The following is a 7,145-nucleotide window of genomic DNA, read 5'->3' on the forward strand; positions in this document are numbered from 1 at the left end:
CACAAAGACTACACAGAGCAGGACCACACTGGATAATCAGACAACATGAGAATAGGAATACTAGGATGACACCAATGACCATTAGAACCTTCCATCCCCACGCTGAGATCAGAGTCCAAAACCACTCCATGAAGGACCAGTTTCCTTTGTCTACATGTATGGAGTCTGAAATCTTGTGCAACTTAGAGATCGCCTCATAGACTGTTGGAGCATTATTAGGAATAAAGACACAGCAGCTCGATTGGATCATTCTGCATACCCCACCTCGATCTGCAAGTATAACGTCTAGAACCATACGGTTCTGCAACGTCATGAGCCTATCCGCCTGAAGCTCAGCTGTCAGATTGCTAAGGGCACCAGCAGTTTCAGTAATAGTAGATTCAACTACCCGTGTTAGCTGACGTATGTTTCTACTATTGGCCATAGGTCCCCAGAACGGAAGGAAGCCTTTGAAGAAGTCTCCGGCTTCCTGACCAGCGGTATCTTCCTTGCTGAAGACACCTCTCGCTACTCTTGTTCTGTGGTAATCAGGTGAAGCAGTGTATGTCGGAGGCAATAATCGAGCAATATAACATGATCCTGAGAAGTCGGCAGGCAACCATGTATAAGCTCTGTCTCGACAAATGAAATAAGTACCCCTAGCAGTAAGAAAGGCAGGGGAAGAGTTAGCCGGAAACACATAAGTCTCTACGCACTCACTCCTCCCTAGCTGAGCTCTCGGATTTCTCCCATTACCTTGCAAACAGACCTGACCTCGGTGAGGTACGACCCAGATTGGAGTTGAGCTTTTACGCTTGCTTTCTCCTAAACTAAGGCGATACTCTGAAGTATTCCAACTTAAATATACTCGCAATTCGTCTCTAGGGTATGATGGAGTATTATTGACGTCCTTGACCATGTCAATAATTCCCTGGACTAAAGCTTTGTTAGCAGAGTTATATTTAGTGGAACGCGGTGGACGTGGAGGATAAGTTTCAAGGGCATAAGCAAAGATGGTTTGGAAGGCCTGAAATGATCCATTATAGCTGTAAGGCAAAACCAAATAGGGAATACCTTTATCCATAGTGTGAGGTATCAAGCCACACACCCAGCAGTCTGTAGTGTTAACTACCAGTTGGTGTTGGTGCAAGAGCTGTACAAAAGTGTTGTTGATAAATTCTGAGCGTCTGGCTTGCTCATGTTCCGGAAATGAGTGAAAGGAGTGTATAGAAGAAACAGTAGAAATAGCAGGATCAAGGGGAGGTACTGTAGAAACTGGCACAAAAATCAAATTTATGCTAAAGACGATTCCACCCACCAATGTTGCTAAAACAATCAAAAATGTAACGGCACATTGCATCAGAAAACATTTGCTGTGAAGAATTCTATTAAGTCTGTTTCTGCGAACGTAAATCACATTCTCTCGTTGCAGCGCAGGAAGTTCCATCTTCTACAATCCGCTCGCGACCACTGATGATGTGTACGTAGATGAAAATGCCTCTATCAGCCCTGGGAGTTCCCAGAACCAACAGAAAGATCGACCTTGTGTCAGACCCCTGCAAATTCAAACTAGGCACACAGCCACGACCCTACGGCTACCCAGACGGCAAGGCAATTTTAAAAACAATAAACAATAGCAAACTTCCTGGCTAAAGGCAAAAGTTCAATATATCAAAAATCACAATATGCAGTTGCCTGCTTTATTTGTCCTTTTTATGGCTTCTAAGGTTGTATCTTTGCTTCGCTGGTACTGTCTGATCGGAAAATAGTGTATTACTAGCAGCTGTTGCAGAGTTTAAGTTCGCAGATAACAAAGTTTCTTCTGATGCTGGAGACAAATGTTCAGTGTTCAAAGGAGTCTTTTCAGGAGGAGAGTCAAGTTTCAAAGTGTCAGTAATCAAATCGGCATCGCTGAAAGGGATAAATTTCGGAGTGATTTCAGATTCGGAGGCACCAATTCCCTTCTTCACCCAGTCGTCGTAAGGCAATGGCAACGGAACACGCTTTACGTGAGAAGCGTGAATCCAGTGTTTACGGCCAGCGACACGTACGGCTGTCCTCGTTGCCAGCAGGACCTGGAAGGGGCCGATGTAGCGAGGCTGAAGATTCTTTGTCCTCGCGAAGTTTCTGACCACCACGTGGTCGCCGGGTTTCAGCTGATGCCCTGGACTCTCCGGAGGTTTTGGCAAAGCATCGAAGACCTGTTGATGAATAAGACTCAATTTAGCAGTCAAGTCGTAAAGGTAGTCTATCAACATAGGATATTCAATGGAGCAAAATTGTTTAGGCCTCGGCACACCCCAGATATTTGCCGGGCGGCCAAACACAATCTCATATGGAGAAAGCCCTATTCTAGAATGCACTGTTGCTCTCGTTGATAACAAGGCCAAAGGAAGTGCGTCTGGCCAAGCTAAACCTGTGGATGCTTGTATTTTGGCTATCTTAAGCTTGAGAGTGCCATTGTAACCCTCGACTAAACCAGCAGATTGGGGATGGTTTGCACTATGGAATTTTTGTTTCAATCCTAGGCCGGCACACACACTCTGCATAACTTTCCCTATAAACTCACTTCCGTTATCTGACCATACAATCCGTGGCATTCCATACCTAGGGAAAAATTCCTTGAGAAGAATTTTGGCAGTCGATAGGGCAGTGTTGTCTTTTAGTGGGTATGCTTCTATCCACCTGGAAAAAGCACAAACTACCACCAGGACGTACTTTAAATTGTTGCAGCGTTCCATGTGAATGAAGTCTAACTGAATCACTTCAAAGGGACAGGAAGGAGGAGCGAAATGACCAGCTGGAGTTGGAGTTCCCTTGCCAGGATTATGCATCAAACACACCATACAATTTTTCACCACTCTCTCTGCACACTTACTGATTCCCTCATTCTTCCAGACCGGAGCCAACATCTTACATATCCCTTTAGAACTTATATGCGCTACTCCATGCGCCATCGTCACTACTGCAAGCACATATGCATCAGGCAACATCCAACGCTGCTGTTCTGTCAAATCAATCCAACATCCATTCGAGTCCAACTTGCCCGTACTTTCTCTCCATACACGTTTCTCTTCCTCAGTCGCTTCTTTCTGAATCTCTTTCACACTTTCCATAGTGTCCTCACACATTCCAGACTCAGCAATCCATCTTGCAGACGTAGCAACATACATTCTACTCATCGTGTCTCTAGCTGTCTGTTTAGCAGTTTCATCAGCAAAGGCATTCCCACGACCAACATCATCCGTAATTGCTTTATGAGCACTGCACTTCACAATCGCAACTTCAGTCGGCAAGGTTAGAGCTTCCAACAAGTCGTTAACTAGCTGACCATGTTGGATCTTAGTCCCATGGGACGTAATGAAACCTCTTTCTCTCCACAACCGGCCAAAACTATGGGCCACGCCAAATGCGTACTGACTATCTGTAAACACATTCACTCTCTTTCCCTCAGCTAAAACACACGCTCTCGTTAGAGCTATTAATTCTGCAGCTTGGGCAGAATTCTGACTTACTCTTGCAGTCTCCACAATCGTCTTCAAAGTCGTTACCGCGTAGGCAGCAGTCACATCACCATTCTCCAATTTAAAACATGACCCGTCCACATACAGCGTACCATCTGGGTCGGATAGGGGAGTATCTTTCAAATCGATACGTCCTTTTGTCTCTTCCTCCGTTTTAAAATAACAGTCATGTGGCTCAGAATCACTCGACTCTTGATCAGTCGGCAACAATGTTGCTGGATTCAATACATTGCATCTTTTGATCTGAATATGACTCGCTAGTAATGTCAGCTCGTAACCAGATAATCTCGCACTAGTAAGGTGTTGTGTCTTCGTTCGGTTCATGAGTGTATCCACTGCATGAGGAACCATGACCACTAGCATATTGTTCATCACTAAACCAGCAGATTGTCGAATGGAAGCCGCAGCTGCCGCTGTAGCCCTCAAACAACTAGGCAACGCTCTAGCTACCGGATCTAATGTTGATGAAAAATACGCACAAGGGCGTTGTTTATCACCAAATTTCTGCGTCAGAACACTCAACGCACAACCTTCTCTTTCGTGAACGTAGAGCGTGAATGGCTTGCTGTAATCAGGTGTACCCAATACAGGAGCTGAACACAATGCTTTTCGTAATTCAGTAAAACTCTCTTGACATTCATCAGACCATGGCACCGGACTCGGAACATTTTTCCCAGTCAAAGCTACCAATGGTTTCGCTAAAAGAGAAAAATTTGGAATCCACTGCCTACAATAAGAGGTAATACCTAGGAAGGCACGTACTTCTCTCTGTGTGCGTGGAACACTCATATGCGTAATGGCTTTTATTCTTTCTGGGGTCAACTTCCTTCCCTCCTTTGACAAGAGATGACCTAGGTAGGTCACTTCTTGGCAGCAGTATTGCATCTTGGAAGGAGACACCTTATGATTCAAATTAGACAAATGATGCAATAGGGAAATTGTAGCTGCTTTGCAAGTTTCCTTGTCATCGGCAGCCACTAAAAGATCGTCTACGTACTGTACTAGGGCAGAACCTGGAGGAAGGACAAAAGAATCTAGCTGACTTTTTAAAGCTTGACTGTAAATGGATGGACTTTCACAATAGCCTTGTGGAGCGCGTTTAAATCTGAAACTGCGACCTCCTAAACAGAAGCCGAAAATATCCCTACTTTCTTCGGCTATCGGAATGCTGAAAAAAGCATTCTTTAGGTCAATAACTGAGAACCATGTAGCTGTAGCAGGAATCAATGTTAACAAGGCAGTAATGTCTGGCACTACAGGAAACTGCGGAATTACAATCTTATTAACTTCTCTAAGGTCTATGACAAACCTATAAACTGGAGGTTTTGTAGGATCAGTTCGTTTCAGAATCGGTAATACAGGACTGTTACAGACATTTCCTCTAGTTTCCTCAACCACACCCTTCGTGATCAAGTCTTGCACAATCAATAAAAGTGCACGCTCACCTTCACTCGAGATTTTGTATTGAGGAATTCTTGGAAATTTTACATTCGTTTTCAAAGTTACTACATACGGTGGAATTTCTAGGAGACCTACATCATTAGGACCAGTCGCCCAAAGAGAATCAGGGAGTGAACGTAGCTCCGGCGGGAGTGCGTCCATTGACAAGTACATCGGAGAGGTGATATTTTTACCCAGTGTAAGCTGTACTCCTTCCGGAGAACAGTACAATGTCGCATATAGTCGTTTTAACAAATCTAAACCAAGCAGATTTTCATTACAACCTGTCGTCAAAATCAGGGGTGCTTTCAATTGGCACGGTCCAACAGAAATAGACAAAGGACCAGATATCGGGTTGTACACAGGGGCGCCTGAAAAACCTACTGAAACATTTGTTGAGCCAGACAAAGGTGCGCCAGGGAGTTTCGCATGAATGATAGAACTTTTTGCGGCACCAGTATCCAACAGAAACGGTTCGACTACACCTGATGTTGCTACTGCGACATAAGGCCCACTCTGATCCACTGGAACTGATACTACTCCCTCTCTCTGTCCATGGCTGTCCTAGTACCCATTTTGCTGAAATCCCTCATCTATTTCATTATAGTCCTCAACAAGATATTGTTGAGATCTATTCTGCTGAGTAGATTGTCCATTTCGCTGATCAAAGTGATTGGAGGGACGATCATTCGTTTGTGGAGGCATAGCACCTCGTCCTCGTCCTCTAGAATTCTGCACAAAACCACCACGACCTCTCTGAGCTGCTGCTGCATTATTTTGCGCTAAGATCGGACATTCATTTTTATAGTGACCCTCTTTCTTGCAGTACGCACTGATTCCATTGATATTGAGGTCTTGATGTACTATAATCTGTCCTTTGGTATGAGTTTTGCTGCGTATTAGCCTGATTCGCGCGAGGTGGATACGCCTGCTGCAAAAGAACTTTAGTTTTTAAATCTTTCGTTTTCTTTTCTGATTTCTCCTTTTCCTCTTTATCCCTATTTTCGTAGTACTGTGCAGTCGCAAGTATTTGCGCTGTCGTAGATACAGCCCACGCACTTTCTGAGTCTTTTAATTTATTGCATAATTCAGGTAACAAATTATGCACAAATTTATCTACAAACAGTCTTTGCCCTCCTTCTGTGCTCATATCCTGACCACTATGATCTACAAAAGTCTCTTCGAACCTCGTGAAGAAGTCCGAGACACTTTCGTCTTTCTTTTGCCTACATGCTGACAACTTGTCCCAATTAACACGCAATGCTGGCATCAGAGTCTTCATTAGATCAATTATTCTACCTGGCAGATTAGCAATCAAAGGTTCGGGTTTCGCACCACCTATTTGTTGATTATCTGCTGCAGTGATAGCTGCCCAATCACCACCTAAAGCAGCCTGATGATCCTCTCTACGAATTTTAGCCCACACTGGTTGCGGAACTACATTACCAAACAACATATCAATGTCGGCTAAGTTCATTATACAAGCCTCAACTGTCTGTGTTAATTCCTTGTAATATCCGGCTGGATTCTTACGCGGATCTGGCAAGGCCTGTTTCACTGCTAACACTTCTGCTCGCTTCCATGGAATGTGTATCCACACTCGTTGGAACTGTGCTGGAGCAGCCGCAATACCAGCAACCGCATCAGCTTGGATAGCTTCGCGCCAAATCGGAGGAACTTCCCTCATCGGATATTGGCGACTTAGCTTCACTTTACCTTTCTCTAAATCTCTCGGTGAACGAAGAGATGGATCATTCCTAAAACTTAAAATGAGTTCCATCGCTTGCTTTATATTCTCACCCACTATCATTCCAGCAGCAAATTCCTTTTGAACCCTAATTAAATCTTCCAAATCTGATTCGACATCGTCTTCTTCTATCTCTTCACGTAACAACGAGCACATCTCATCAAAGACGTATCGTTGTGTTGGTTCTCCCCACTGCATAAATGTGTCTAACACATCTCTCGTACTATATCTTCTACCCTTCGAAATCCATCTGAGAGCCGTGGAATCTAAAACTCCCCGTTCCTCAGTACTTGGAAGCTGACTCCGTCTCTGAACAGAGTCAGTAGTAGGAGTCTTAATCAAAGTTTTATATAAAGGAGACAGCATATTAGTAACAGAATCAGTGATTCTTCGACGAACAGAAAGTGGAGTTAGCACACTCGCAGACATAGAGAATGCAGTGGAGGTAGGAATAG

Source organism: Lissotriton vulgaris, chromosome 6, assembly GCF_964263255.1.
Source record: "Lissotriton vulgaris chromosome 6, aLisVul1.2, whole genome shotgun sequence".
In the NCBI taxonomy this organism is placed as follows: Eukaryota; Metazoa; Chordata; class Amphibia; order Caudata; family Salamandridae; genus Lissotriton; species Lissotriton vulgaris.